Below are 16136 nucleotides of genomic sequence, written 5' to 3'. Positions count from 1 at the left end.
ATGGCAGAAATAATAAGTTTAAGTGGAAAAGATAAGCTTTCCCCATTCACTTGTTATTTTGGATTTGTGTTCTAACAAAACAGGAATGTACATATTTGATTAAGTTAAACTGATAAGTGTGTTCCAGTAATTGCCTCAAAATGAATGTAGATAAGTTTAAAAAGGGAAGAATATCCTGAACGAAACAGGATGTTGAACGTGGACTCTTTGGTCTGGAACAAATCAGATATATATCTGCTGTCAACCACAAAAAAAAAGTACACCTACTCTTTCTCCCTATTACAGGGATAGAGAAGTTGCCACATACTACATATATAAGAGTTATTTGCATAACTTACAAGTAAATATATAAAGAACGTATAGTTATCAAGTAAGTATTTGGTCAGATCAGCAGTTCTCAACAGGGACTAGTTTTGCTCGCCCCCAGTGGACATTCGCCAATGTTTGGAGACTCCCTTAGAAGAGAAGAAGTTCCAAGAAAGCTTTGTCTCGAGAATGTACAGATTACAAAAGTGACAAATTAACAAATCATAAGGAGAGAGGATTGGGTAAGTCTAGGAGAACCCAGATTAAATGATAGGAATACCTAAATAAACTCCCCTTGCTGTCCCAGATATGCTTTAGTGGGCAACTATAATTACAAGCCATGATGTTTCTTGAGGAGAAGGTTGGCATGTTCTACAGTTTTGCGAATGTGTGAAGTAAAAAGTACTCATCTACCAGGAGGGAGGTGAAGATAATGTCTGGTTTAGTTTTCCTGTCCCTGAATGGTTCAGTGCAGGTTTTCCTCAACCTCAGCACTACTGACTTTCGAGCGAGGTAATTCGCTGTGGTCGGGCTGCTGGGTGCATTGTAGGGTGTTGAGCGGCACTTTTGGTCTCTATCCACTAGATGCCAGTAGCACCTTCCTGCAGCAATTGTGACAACCAATACTATCTCCAGACGCTGCCAAATATCCCCGGGCAGGGGGGGAGGGGAATCTCCCCCAGATGAGAAACATGGCTCTAATGTCTATCTAAATAGTCTAAGAAGTGCCCAGGGAAGGTTCTTTGCCTGTGAGTTGTAAGACAAGTTCAGATTGTCTGACCATTGTTCTCTAGGCATTTTAGTTATTACTGTGTATTACAGGACAAGACCTAATGTCCAAAGTATGTAAAAAATAGAGGTAGTAAAATAATCCCTATATAAAGGTTCTTGTGTTAGTTTTAGGATGTACTGTCTTCTGGGAGTGACCTCTGTCCATCCACCTTGAAATGGTGGGTGAGGAAGATGAGGAAGGGCAAAGGGAAGGGCTCCTTGGTAGTACTCTATATCTAGAAGACAGTTGTAGATTATAACCATAGTTCTATAAGTACATTTTTTGGCAAAAATACCTGTGTTAATTGCAGATATGGTTCATACTTTACTTCACATCTAAGCTTTTTAGATATCTTGAGGTGACAATGTATGATAAAATGTAGAGCTAGTGAATTAATGAATTTATAAATATCTTTTTTTTTTTTTTAGTTAATAGAAGCATTTTTGACGTGGAATTGTTAAACCACCTCTGAGCAGTATGCACCAGGACTTGTTCATTAAATTGGCTGCAGAAGGGCAGGGGGAGGGGTATATGCAGATGTGTTCATATTTCCATTTGAAGCTAACAGTGTGTGAGCATCTCTTGGCTATACCATAGGAAAACATTGTTAATTCAATAGAAACATATGTTCTTGCTAATAATTCAATATAGATCTGATAATGAATTTTCTTAGAAGCATTATACTTATTGTACTCTTGCTTTTGTCTCACTTTAACTTGAGCATTATTAAGGGAGCACAGTATTTGTAATTCTGCCAGTATCTATAGAGGCCTGTTGATATTTTTGTCCCCAAGAAAGGAATACATTTTTTTCCCGCTGAGATGGTGTCATATATTCTTGGTCATCACAATATCTCATGGCTTTGGGGCTGTGAGTTGGTAAATATTCATGATGTGTGATAAAGCATGATACATTCTGTGAGATCTTGACTAGATAAAAATGTATGCTCCGTTGTGTCTATACACACACAGGACCTAAAGGTTATGTCAAACTAAACTGCTTGTGATTCTGGATGACTTTTGTGTTCTTTGCTTCTTGTGCTTTTCAGTTTTCTCTATTGCACAATTAAAAGTTTGAAAAAAAATAATGTTACTTTAAAAACCTTCAAAAAAAAAAAATAGTCTAAGAGGAATGTTTGCCAATCCTTAAAACAAGATTCACAGAGACTGCACCTGCTTAGCGCTTTGTGTTTCTGGTTCCACTGCCTAATCTTGAACTTTGTTTATTGCAAACAACTGATGGTTCATTCAAACCTCTAAATAAATTCTGTTAAAAATAGTCCATTCTGTTGTCTGGTCACTCGGTTGAGTGACGGCTATGGCAAAAGGCAATATTTCGCTAAATTATTTTCTCAACCTTCTGTGCTGCTAGAGAACAAATGAAGGACACGTCAGATGAGAGCATGTCCCATTCTGTACTGATTCTGGTATTCAGACAGGCTGCGGGCTGGACTATAGGTGCGGGTGTTGGTGAACGGTTGGGTCTCAGTTTCCTGAAAGGGGTCAAGACAAAGTAGGAACCCACAGGGCTCAGGGGCATTCCCTAAGGGCTAATCATGGGCCCCCACTGGTGCATATCATATCCTCAAGGTGTCCTCACTGGTATCTGCCCTGACCCCTCCCGGTTGTCCATCACTCTTCCCAAAATTTGTAGTGTATGCCCTGTGAGAGCAACCGGTTGCCTCCCTGTGTGCCAAAGCTTAGCATGATGCCGCTGGGGAGCAGGGGACAGCTACCCCTTACCCTCTGTCTAATTTGCCAAAACAGAGTTTAGCTAGCACCAGCCCATGCCCCAATTATAGAACCACAAGTGTTAGATGCATCTCTCCTTCTTACAGGCTGTGCCAACTTCAGGAGGGCTTCCACGCATTTCAAAATAGGAATATATCTGAAACAGTAGCATGCCCATGCAAAAGAAATAACAATCACATCCATAATGTTTTCTCAGCACAGTATTTTAAAAGGCAATTCTGGGCAGGCAGTTTATTTTTTGTAGCTTATTTCCCAGTCTTTTCTTGAATTCAGAATTTATAGGATAAGCTAGAGTTTTAGGATTTGAAAACTGACTGCAGTCACCTTTTCATTTTCCATAGACTTTCTTATTTTGAACTACCTCTAATATTTATATTTATATATATTCGTATATATATATATGTTATGGTCCTAAACTACATGTCAGCTTTAAAAATCATTTAAGGATATACTTCAGTGAGGTTTGGGATCAGCTCTTGATGCACAACCCACTCTGTCCATCCCCTATGATAATCCACTCTTTATGAAGGTGGCGTGAGGCTGCTGACAATAACAACAGATGCTAAGAACGGTGGTCTGAATTAAAGCTTTCTAATCATTCCTATGTCATGTTGTGCAATGTAGTGTGTTGAGTTGATGGGTCTTAAGACAAGGTCAATATCATATTCCAATGAATGAGCCAGAAGAGTAGATGTAAATTAATTATAACATCCTGATCATAAATTCTGAAAAGGTGGTATATAGTTCAGCAAGCCTAAAATTTCAGGTATATTAATTTTAATTTATTTTTATAGGCCTTGCAGTATTAAAGTTTAGCTGTTGGTTTCTCTGCCAGAAAGATTGGAACGCTGTAATGGAAGAGAAAGAATTTATAAATGTGACCTCTGTGAGATCACTCTCACATCTATGATTTCAGTCCTAACCACACTCGCTTGTGATCCAGAAATGTCTCTACCTCCATTCTGGAGAGCTATACTTGAATGTCTTGATACTACTAAATCTTAGTGTATCAAATACTGAACTTCTTTCCCCCTCTGCCCCCACCCCAGTCCCTCTGGGTCTGACTTCTCTATCTTTTAAGTTCCCAAGGCTTGAGCTAGGAAACTTAAATTTCCTTCCTCTAGTCCGTGTATCTGATTTGAAACCAAGTACATTTACATATATATATATATATATATATATATATATAGCCTCTCCTCTATTAATTATCATCCTGCCAACCACAATCTAAAGCAAGCCATTGTCATCTTCTAAAAATGCTATCTTAATAGCCTCCTGAACTTATTTTTCTATTACCACTGTCTTTCCTGATTTAGTTCCAAAAGAAATTCTTTTTACCTACTATTTTCCTGCTTGATTTTAATAGCTTCTCTCCCTTAAAAATAACTGCATTATTTCTCAACAAGACAATAAAAGACTTTGATGATTTGGATTCAGCTTATCTTTCTAGTTGCTTTCCCACATAACTTAAAATCGACCATGTCTCCCATTTTCATCATAAACGCTCAGACACCATGGCTTCTCTAGATAATATCTCATGCTCTGGATTGGCTCCTCACTATAAGCAAAGAGACCAATTTTGTATCTACTTGTCCTGAACATCTATGATAGTACTATGCACACACAAAATAACACACAGAACATTTGTTGAATAAAGGCAACTGACACTCTCTGGGGCCTAGAATGAACTACTCGTGCAATGACTGTCATATAATTTGATAACTGTTTCCTGAAACATAAACGTCATGAAATGAGCTTTACTTTTGTGTTTTGCTATTTTAAGCTAAATAATGCAGAATTATCTTTGACAAATCCCAGTTAAGAAAAATCCTTAAAGAGCTGGTCTTCTATTAATACAAGAAAATACATGGTTAAATTTGGAAACGTTTGGAAAAATGAAAGTTAGTTAATTAATTCATAAACTTAATTGGCTGAAAGCTCACTATTTAAATTAGTAAAAACAAGTTATTTCAAGTAGATTACTACTTCTAATTATTTAGGGAGCCTACTATGTGCAAGATGCAGTGCCCTAAGGAAAGACATCCTACAAACCAATAACTAAAGAAGAAATTATCGCTGAAAAGGTCTAAGAAGAAAATGACTGGGATGAAAAGCTGGAGGGTAACTCAGTTGCCTGCTTTAGATAAAATAACAAAAAGGAAAAAGAAAAAGAAAAGAAGAGAGATGTCTGTCAGATGCAACGATCCTGATATTGTATCTACATTTAAACTAGATCACTATGAGGATTGGTGGGATTTCCACCAAAAAGGGATAAACTGTAAACATCCAGAAAAACTGGACAAAATATATGAACATTGGGACAATGGTAGGCACAGACATGTGATCTCTGAGAAAAGGAAAAAAAGATAAGGTAAGTCCCGCAATTGCCCTTGCTTGGTTCCTGGAGGAACTTTCCAGACTGTGATAGAGAGGGGAAATGCCATGCAGATAAAGAAAATCTTGCTGAGTTGAGAGACAGACAGCCAAGTTTGGGGAGGCTGAGGTGGCGAGAAGTTTCCGGGCAGAGTACCAGCAAGAGTGGAGCACCACAGAAAAAGGTCTCTAGGTACCTGCATAGGATACCCTCATGCTGTGTATGCTAAAAGCTAAGCCATATGTACATATGGATAAAGTCCATGAGTCTGGGCAGAACGTCTCTAGGAATCGGAAAAAAAAAACAATTTCTAGAGCATTTGGAAGGCGGGAAGATGTGAGAGTTCCAATCATAGAGAGGAGAGAGTACGTGAACCGCCAGGACATTCAGTAGAGCCTGCAGCAGGGCCATGTTTTAGAAGTAGAAGTAAAGACAAACTATCCTGAGAACAATGGTTATGCCAAGAGTGCCTACAACTGAAAGCAGGAGAATTGCATCCAGCATCCATGTGGAATCTAAGCCCCCTCTTGATAGAGATGTGGAGTGGACACAACCATTCCAATGTCCACAGGATGGAAGAATAGACTATGGATTAGAGTGGACTTACTGATATTCTATTCATGAACTATTATGATTACTAATAGAAGAAAATGTGGCATTGGTGTGGAGAAAGTGGCCATGGTGGCTGCTGGAGGCAGGGAGTGGGAGGAAGAGATATGATGTGGGGGCGTCGGGACTTGGAGTTATCCTGAGTGGTGCTGCGGGGACAGTTACTGGACATTGTATGTCCTCCCATGGCCCACTGGGTGGACTGTGGGAGAGCGTGGGCTATGATGTGGACCACTGACCATAAGGTGCAGTGGTGCTCAGAGATGTATTCACCAAGTGCAATGAATGTCTCATGATGATGGAGGAGGTTGTTGTTATGGGGGGGGGGGAATGGGGTGAGGGGGGTGTGGGGTATATGGGGACCTCATATTTTTTTAATGTAACATTAACAAAATAAAGACAAAAAAAAGCAAAAAAAAACACATCTTGAAAGCATCCCTGCTTATCTACAAGTAACTTAACCAAACCACAGGTCAAATCTCCAAACTGCTTAAAGGAATAAACCAAAATCCAGATGCTAAAATAAGGAATATTTATACGTCACTCAGCGGAATTTAAAATTTTCCGGACACGCCAAGAAGTGAAAATATAGGACATTTTCCAACAGAATAATAAGCCCATAGAATTAGATTCAGAAATTACAAAAGTGATGGAATTATCAGAGAAGGAATTTAAAAGAGTGGTTATAAATATGCCCAAAATGGGCAAAGACTTAAAGGAAAAGCTGAATTTAAAAAGGAGAGAACTGGACGATTAAAAAAAGAATTTAATTTCTAGAGGTGAAAAGTAAAATATCTGAAATAAAAATTCACTGCCCAGGATTAACAGAGGTTGGGAGATGTGGAAGGAATGGATAATGGACTTGAAGGATAGTAATGCAAACTCTCAACTATGTGAACAAGCGTCCTCTGGAAAGCCCCAATGGCTAGCTAGTCAGGTTCCTGCAGAAGCATGGACTTAAGTCATGCTTGTCAACCAGGAGCGATTTTGCTCTAAACCTTTCCCCCACCCCCGGGAACATTTGACAATATCCAGATTCATTCAGGGTCTCAGGGAAGGGGAGGTGGCAACAGCAGAGACTGGGTGGAACCCAGAGGTGCTGCTCAACATCCTACTGTGCATGCCCCCCCAAAATCCACCCCGAAATGTCCGTAGCACTGAGGACTTTGAGGTGCATCATCCCTGCCCTAAGGTAAGGTAGCTGACACCGAAGCATGGAATCCGAGCCTCTCCCAACATTCCCTTCACTTTGGGAGAGCAGCAAGGCTGGGAGACGCCCTCACGGCCATGAGTTTTATTGGAAGGAAAAGCACACGCTGCGCTCAATCAAGGTGTATGTTAAATCTGGCTCTTGGGATTTTTGGAGTTCTGAGAAGTAAGAACACAAATTACACTTCAGACAGAATGTTTATTTGACCTGTCCCTTAGTGGGTCAACACTGGGTAATAAAATGCCTGCCCGCCAAGTGTACTAGTCAAGTGTACTAGTACAAGTTCAAGTGTACTAGTCACTCAGGACTCCGGCTTCTGAAAACACTGGGAAGTAACACCACAGCTTGGTTTAAGCTCAAGAGCATGGTAAGTGTTACTTTCAATGCAAGATGGGAAAATCTCCTCAGAAGGTGAGAATTATTACTAGGCCGCTTTGCCAGAATAATCCACATTAGGCTATGGGTTAGGTTAATTCTGTAGGAAAAGAGGACAGGTCAAGTTCAGGACTATTTGTACTCTCAGTGGGAGATATCCCATAGGAGTAGGGCAAAGAAGTCTAGGTTTTGTTGGAGCAGTACCACAAAAACTGACCTTCTAATACAGAAGGATATTCATTTTGTTGATTCCATTACAAATGGCCATTGACAGGCACTCTGTTTGTTTTTCCATATCTAGCTCCTTTTCATGTTACCAGTTTGGTAAGTTCTGCCACTGTGAAAAATGCCCGGCATAAAAAGTTCAGGAACAGCCAAAGAGAAAAGTAATACAATAGGCAACTGTAAATGATTCTACAGAAGGCTGAATCACTGATGGCAGAGTCTGATTTTATATATATATATATATATATATATAACTGCTATATATAACTGCATCAAGCTTCACTTGGGCAGAGGGTGCTTATCCTTGCCATTGGGGAATCTTAGAAAACTGATTTACAAGGGACCCAAATTAGCTTCAAATTCTTTCTCATTATCGAAATGTAGTTGCCTGGGAACTGAAATAGCATACATATAATTAAAATCAGAACAAAAAAATGGTTGCATGTTTCCAAAGGGAACATATGTTCACCAATGAGCATGTGTCAGTTGATTAGGTTTTCCTTTTCAAGTCACAATGATCATAAATATGACCAGAACGGTCAAGCACACTGAAATTCATTCCATTTCTTCATAGTGTACTTAATCACTTTTAAGTGTAAACTCAGCTGCTGATGGAAAACTCTTGGAGCCAAAAAAAGTTACCCTTCTAATTCGTTATGAAATGAAGCAAAAAATTAAAATGGGGCTGCCCCGTCAAAACCAGGCCTCAGGACCTGAAGTGATTTCATGCTCCTGAAATGTGCTGGAGAACCAGCCATTTCCCTGGAGAAATTAGCTGCCTTTTGACTCTGCAGTTGGAGAAATAACTATACTCTAAGGAATCCGGAAAGCTCTAGGGGAAGATAAAACTTGGAGAAGCCCATGTGAGGTAAAGCCTTTAAAGAACTCAAGGCAAATGAAAGAGATCCCCAAAGAAGTCTTTGGTTCAAGAGAATGGCTCATGCATTTTCACCATTTTAAAGTTTTTTTTTTTTTATTATAAGGATCCTTCAAACTTTATGATGAGCAGTGGGAATTTTACGAAGTAAAACAGGAAAAAGGCCCTAGCCATAATTCCTTTTTTATTGAGACTTACGAGGATTCACATGCTATGACGGATGAGATTAACAGGTCCTGGAATTGAACCTTGCTGGCGGGACTGTAAATCAGTACAACCCTTGGGAAAACGATTTGGAAATAAGTATCCAATTGTACAAGGGCCCCATACACTTTGACTCAGTGCCCCTGTTTATGTGCATCCATCCTAAGCAAATTCAGATAATAAAAGGGTAGGGATGTTCACATGGTGAACAGCAGCCTATAAAAACAGCCACCAACTGTGGAAATATTAAGCAAAGTATTGTGCCTTCCTTTGCTGGAATATTAAGACAATACGGAGGGAACCGGACTTGGCCCAGTGATTAGGGTGTCCGTCTACCACATGGGAGGTCTCGGGTTCAAACCCCGGGCCTCCTTGACCCATGTGCAGCTGGCCCATGTGCAGTGATGATGCGTACAAGGAGTGCCGTGCCCCTCGGGGGTGTCCCCCGCATAGGGGAGCCCCATGCGCAAGGAGTGTGCCCTGTAAGGAGAGCCGCCCAGCGCGAAAGAAAGTGCAGCCTTCCCAGGAATGGCGCCACACACACAGAGAGCTGACACAACAAGATGACACAATAAAAAGAAACACAGATTCCCAGTGCCGCTGACAATAACAGAAGAGGACAAAGAAAACGCAGCAAATAGACACAGAAAACAGACAACCGGGTGGGGGGAGAAGGGGAGAGAAATAAATAAATAAATCTAAAAAAAAAAAAGACAATACTGAAAATGTTCTGGCTAGGGTTATGGAAGGAGGGAAGTTTGCCCCCACCTTTCACCCTCCCTCTTTGTAGTAAAATTACATCCTGGAGCATACTGATGATGTTTGGAGCCTATGGCCTGGCCTTGAATTATCCTGAGGTCCCAAGTGGAGGCTGGGGTCTGTTATCAGTGCTTCAAGGAAAACACCGACAGCCAGTGGCTCAGAAGAAAGATAGCATGTCTGTGACACTTGGGGCATTGGCCTCAGGTTCTCTGCTCTGATGAAATCCCTGCACTCTCTCCATTCTGCACAGGCGTCCTAGAGAGGCACAGAAGCCAGCCTCCCTCGTGGACAGGAGGCCAAGTGGTGCCTGAACATTCTCGAGTCCAAAGAAGCACAGAGGACACCGCTCAGGACCTCAGCAGAGGAGGTGCACACAGAAACAGGCCATAAGGAAGAGAGAAGTCTGCCTGGTCTTCCACTGCCACCAGGGCTGTCAACAGACTGCCGCCAGTAAGGTCAGTGATAACGCCACTCGGAAGCAGGCAGTGAAAGGGGACTGTGAAACTCATAAGAATAAATCTCCCCTCCACAGCCAGTCATTCCTATTCAAAGTCGAAAAAATGGGAGAGGCAGAAGGAAAGTCTCACAAGCCAAGGGTGATAAGAATTTTAAAGAAGATGTAATTAGAAACGTAATAGGCTTCTTGGATCTCGAGTAACAAATTCCTAACAATGAGTGAGTGAATGAATGGACAAATAAGTAGACTCATAAAGAGATGGATGACTGCTGAGAAATGAATAACCATGCCAAAACATTCTCAAAACAAGAAAAAGAGACATGAAACCAAATTGGAAAAGCTAAGGAATTTGGAAGACAGTGCCTATAGCTGAAAGTCTTCTGCATGTCCTTCTAGACAATAAGCACACAAAGCACATATATTATGTATTACTATGTTATTTAGATGAGTTGAATTGCACAATGCATATTCTTCTTCTTGCAACTTTTTACGCTATGGTTCAGAAGGCAATAACCTATCAGTATAAAAAGCTCTAGAAAGTCAGTTTATAATGCAGTTGAGAGCATTGACTCAATCTTGAGTAATTGGGTGCCAATTCTGACTGCCCTCTTCTTACCTGTGAGATTTTGCATAAACTAACTTTTGTATGCCTCAGTTTCTTTTTTGTTTTTGGGTAAAATGGGCACAAAATAACAGTAAACTTGTAGGGTGAGTATAAAGATTGCATTGCACAAGGTAAGCCAAGTAAGTGAGTGGAAGGGTGTTACCCACCCATGTGATGTGTAATTGGACTATGAACTTACTCTTTCTTTAAAACAGCACCATATTTTACAGAAGTCATTAAATGATTGCTTTATCGATGAAATTTAGGATCTCTCCTTTACTCCTTCATTGCATCACGTCTCCTCAGATATAATACCTTTGATCACTTGTTAAGGGACTGTTTGTAATTTACATATTTGGTGTCAAGTTCATTAACCTTGAGGAACTGTGAAATATTTAAAACCAGTTTTAAAACTTGACACACACGACAATGTTAGCTGTCTGATTAAATGTAAAATAATGATAACAATAATTGACATTGATAATAACTAACATCTATCAAGCTCTCCACAGGCATTATCTAATTTAATCTGAAATCCATTTAGAAAAGGACTATCAAGAAGGAGCTACTCTTTAGAAAGCACACACTGTGGTTGTGTTTAAAAAGAAACTCATCTATCATTTGAAAGATTTTCTACCTTTTACAGTGTTTAACCATAAGTATTTGTACCTATTAGTTTATTTTTAAAAATTTTCATGATGTTATATGCTCTATTTTCTCTCTTATAGATTCTGTAGCACCGAAGACAGCTACCTGCACCCAAAAGACAAGCAAAATAATCATAATTATATTCATAAAATTATAGTATGGTAATGATCATAAGAGGAAACACTGTGGTTTTAATACAGATCATCAACTGGTGGTCAGCTAGATGTTTACAGAACCTCAATGGAGACCTCTGCCCTGCTCAGAGCCGTGAAAATTCGAACACGTTGCAATCATTTAAAAATCAAGGTAACTGTCAGGATGAGCATTGGCTTCTCTTTAAAAACATCTGGCAACAGCTGGACGGTCTCCTGCATGGGAGTCGACGTTTGGCACTGAGAGAAGTTCCCCTTTCGAAGGGCAATCGGGCTCACCAAAGCTTTGCCCCGTTCCATCTCCTGTCGTGAATGGCATCGTAGACATTGGAGGTTTTATTTCCCAGGTCAGCAGGTGTCAGTCACCAGGTTGAAGGCGTCTCCTTCGTTATTTCTTTAATCCGCAACAATAGACAGTGCTATTATTATGGGCATTTTATCCATGAGAAGACGGAGGCTGAAGGAGGTCTTAGGAAACTTACCCAAAGTCACCCAAAGGGGCTCAGTGAGGAGGTGACCGGCACACCCTCTACCACATCAGCCTCCCCCGGCTGCCTGAGTGGGTTGAGTTCTATTGTCCCTCAAGTTTCCTCCCCAAGAGGAACAGTCCCTGACTGTTTTAATCTCTATGTCGTGCCTGGGTGTCTGGGGTCGTTTTATCCTAGGGGGTCTGTCTGTTTGCCTCTCTGCCTCTTTATCCATCAACTCTTTCCATCTCTATTCTCCTCCGCCAGGCGACGTCCCCGCCTTCCGCTTTTTTGTCTTTTATTCCGTCCTTAGCTATCCGAAAGGCAGGAATGAAGCATTCTATTTTTAAAATATCTGTGCTCTCTCCATTGTCTTTCAGTAAATATATTCTGCTCTCACTAAAACGATCAAGTTGAATAATTTTGTTTTTAATTATTTGTAGTCTTTGTGGTACACCCTCAACTCCAACTCACTCTCAGCTACCTCTTTCATCTGATTCACCTTTAGCAGGTGCATTGTGACCCTTGCATGATGAAGTCAAGTCCTAATCACTGCCCACTTTGAGTAGAATTAACCCTGGTTTGGGAAAAAAGGCCCCATTAGGAAGTAGTTCTTTGAAAAAAATGACCCTCACCAGTTAGATGAGAGGTCCCTAGATTGATAGCCTTAAAGCTATCAATACTGCTTCATTGCACGTCTCCTTTCACTGCACAATCCCATTTTTCGTTGTGTAGTGGACACCTGCAAGGGTCCCTCAGAGGCTTCGCAAGGTTCCAAAGCATCCTCCGCCTTGGAGGTGACCCCTCTCCTGAGCTCCAGCAGCCCAGTGCCTGCTTTCTACCTTAACTTCCTGCTTGTATTCAAAGCACTGAATGTTCACAGGTCTTTCTATTCTTGGTGAATGCCTGATTACACCTTAATAACAACCTAAGTAGGCGGGTGTTATCTCATGGAGAGATATTGATTTTAAGGTTATTATTTCCTATGGCAAATGAAGAGTTCTAACAGACCTCGCAATCTGACTTCCTTGTGAAAAGAGGACCAGACACCCCAAAGCAGATGGGGAAATATGAGGGTGAGCGGGGACCACCAAGCCCATTTAGAGCTTAGCAATGGCCTAGAAGGTGAACCTGCTGTGGATAGACATGTTGTTCTCTTTCTTCTACCCCCCTTAACCATCCCTTTTACTCTTTGGGGAAAAAAGCTGGTTCTGATGAACCTGCCAGCCAGAAGTTTGCAAGAAATTATAGAAACTGAGAAGCATGTGGCTCCAGTCTGTGACTTCCTCAGTGTCATGATTCTTCCTCCTTCTTTGGAAAAGTTTATGGATAGACAAAGTTCACGTGACTCTACCCCTTCTGCCCACACCTTTTACTTTAACATGAAACATTCAACCAATACCATCAGGCCCTACTTTATGCCAGGCACTGGACGGGTTCTGTGGATACAGGAGTGAGCAAGAAAGACAAGGGGAGCCTTTGTGAGACTACATGCAGGATGTGGGAAGCCAGATCACAAACCAGGTGAATGAAACATTATAGCCTGTTAGATTGTGGTAACTGCTGGAGAAAAAAGAAAAGAAAAGAAGAGAAGAAAAAAAAAAACAGGATAAAGGATAGACAGTGTGAAATTGGAGTTTTAAGGCACCATGCCATCTCTCCTCTCTTTTGATTCTTCTTATCCTAACCTTTTCCTCTCCCCACTCCATGTAAATGCATCCAGACACAGACTATCTGGTTTTGGACATGTTTGTGTTTTTCTTCTCTCTACTAAAAAAGGATAGTGCATACAATGTACCCAGAATATAATTTCTCATTGTAGACTCTCAATATCTGTTATACCTTGTAGCAGTTTGATGTAGTTATGAATTCCAAAAATAAATATTGGATTATGTCTGTAAACTGGTCTGTACCTGGGCATGATTAAGTTATGATTAGGACCTTGATTGGGCCACATCATTAGGGCATTGAGTACCTGCCCCTTGGTGGTTGGGGACTCACAGATAAAAGCCATGGCAAAGGACAGAGTTGAGGGTTTTTGATGTTGGAGTTTGTTGCTGAAGCCTTAAGCTAGAGCCCTGCGAAGTAAGCTCACAGATGAAAAAGAACCAGTCCCAGGAAGAGAGGAACCTGAGCCCAAGGAGAAGAAAGCCCTGGGAAGAGAGGAACCTTAAACCGGGAGAGAAGCAAGACCCTGGAAGGGAGGAACCCAGGAAACCTGAATCCTTGCAGATGTCGGCAGCCATCTTGCTCCAACAGGTGAAAACTGACTTTGTTGAGGGAAGTAACTTATGCTTTATGGACTGGTATCTGTAAGCTCCTACCCCAAATAAATACCCTTTATAAAAACCAACCTATTTCTGGTATTTTGCATCAGCACCCCTTTGGCTGACTAATACATACCTCTACCCTAAATATTTTTCAGGCTACATACACTAAATTATTTCCTCTTTTATTGGTGCTAGATTTCTCTCTCCTTTTTCAAGAATAGGATCCCTGGATGCCTCTAGAAAGGGGTCCATTTACTTGCAGTCTTTAAAAGGCTTTCATTAAATAAACATGTACTGGAAACCTACAATAACCCTGACCCAGTACAAAGCACCCTGGCCTTTCCTTCAGAGACCTCTTAAGAAATGGGAGAGGTGGATGAAACCCTGGCTTTTCCTTCAGAGGCCTCTTAGGAAATGGGAGAAAAATGTGAACACAAGTAATTGTAATCACTTGTGATGTGCCCCAACTCTGATGTTTACATATTATAAAGGGATGTGGATAGCCACATCCCTGAATCTAAGGTGATGTATAGTTACCTAAGTGAAGCCTCCATGAGAGCCTGGGCAGAGTTCTTCATTCTTTGAGAGGTGGGCATGTAAACATGTATTAGTTTAGGATGCTTTTGGCTTCAAGAAACAGAAACAAATTTCTGCTACTTGAAGCCCCATATGGGAACTTATTAGAAGGATTCTTAGGTTCCTTTCTCAATAAATAAAAGAGCTGGAAAGAAAGCCCAGGAAGGTTATTAACCAGGACAAGTCTGAAGACTTCAGCTGAAGCCTCTGCCCTATCAGAGAAGGGGGAGGAGTCTAAACCCAGAAGCCACATCAAGGTTCATGAGGCATTGTCTTGGTGGGTGGAGATCCACACAATAACTGAAGGAATATTGAATTCCCATATCAGGGAGTTCTACTATATTCTCTCATAGGACAGCAAGAATCCCCTGAGTACAAGGGTAGTGCCTAGTGAAGGAAGACAGACCGTTATGCCAGGCCCTTGACATTGATGATTTTTCTTATGACCCTTTCCTCGTGAAATTGAAACTTAGCCTAGTATTGTATATTACCTAAGAGTTACCTCCTGAAATCCTCCTTGTTGCTCAAATGTGGCCTCTCCCTAAGCCAAACTCAGCTTAAAAATGTACTACCTTTCCCCTAGCAGGGGACATGACTCCCAGGGATGAGCCTCCCTGGGACTGAGGAATTATTACCAAGCACCAACTAACAATGCATCTGGAAAAAGACCTTGACCCAAAGGGGGACATGGTAAATACAAATGAATTGTATTGCTAAGAGATTTCAAAGTGAGTTGGGAGGTCATTCTAAAGGTTATACTTATGCAAGTCTCAGGAGGATCTCATTGACTGCCATGGTAAATAGTGACTCAAATAGTGGGGCTCCTGAGGTCTCTAGAGACATCCAGACACTATAAACAGGGTAGATAGCTCAGGAATTTGGCACCCTGTCACTGTTGGAATTTATGCTCCCCAGTGTAATAGAGTTAGACTCACTTATAGTTTCCCTCCACATAGCTTTTCTGCTGCTTTTTTTAAATCTATAATTAACACTATATTTGATAAATATATATCCCAGAGACTTGAATCTTTGGTCCATCCAATGTGCCAGTGGAGCCCTAAATCTCAGCGGAGTTGCAGCACCTACTCTCCAGTTCTTTGGACTCACCCAGGACAATTAACAAGGAGATGATGATGGACAACCTCCATCCCAAAGAACAGAGAGTGTCTGCAACTGCACAGCTCCATTCATCTGCCCCATGCTATCTAAGCCCCTTCTCAATTAAAAGTAGAGTGGGCATCACCATCCCCAAATCCTCACAATTGGGAATGAACAATGGACTAAAGTAGATTTATTATTATTCTATTATAGACTTATTATTATTCTAGCAATGGAAGAACTCTTATCATCGATATAAAGATAGTGACCACCAGAGGTTCTGAGGAATGGAAGAGGGAAGAATATGGGGGCATTTTCAGGACATTGGAATTGTCCTGAATGACATTGCAATAACAGATACAGGCCATTATATATTTTGTCATAACCTACAAAATTGTG

Source organism: Dasypus novemcinctus, chromosome Y (genome assembly GCF_030445035.2).
Source record: "Dasypus novemcinctus isolate mDasNov1 chromosome Y, mDasNov1.1.hap2, whole genome shotgun sequence".
In the NCBI taxonomy this organism is placed as follows: Eukaryota; Metazoa; Chordata; class Mammalia; order Cingulata; family Dasypodidae; genus Dasypus; species Dasypus novemcinctus.
This window is presented reverse-complemented; position numbering follows the sequence as displayed.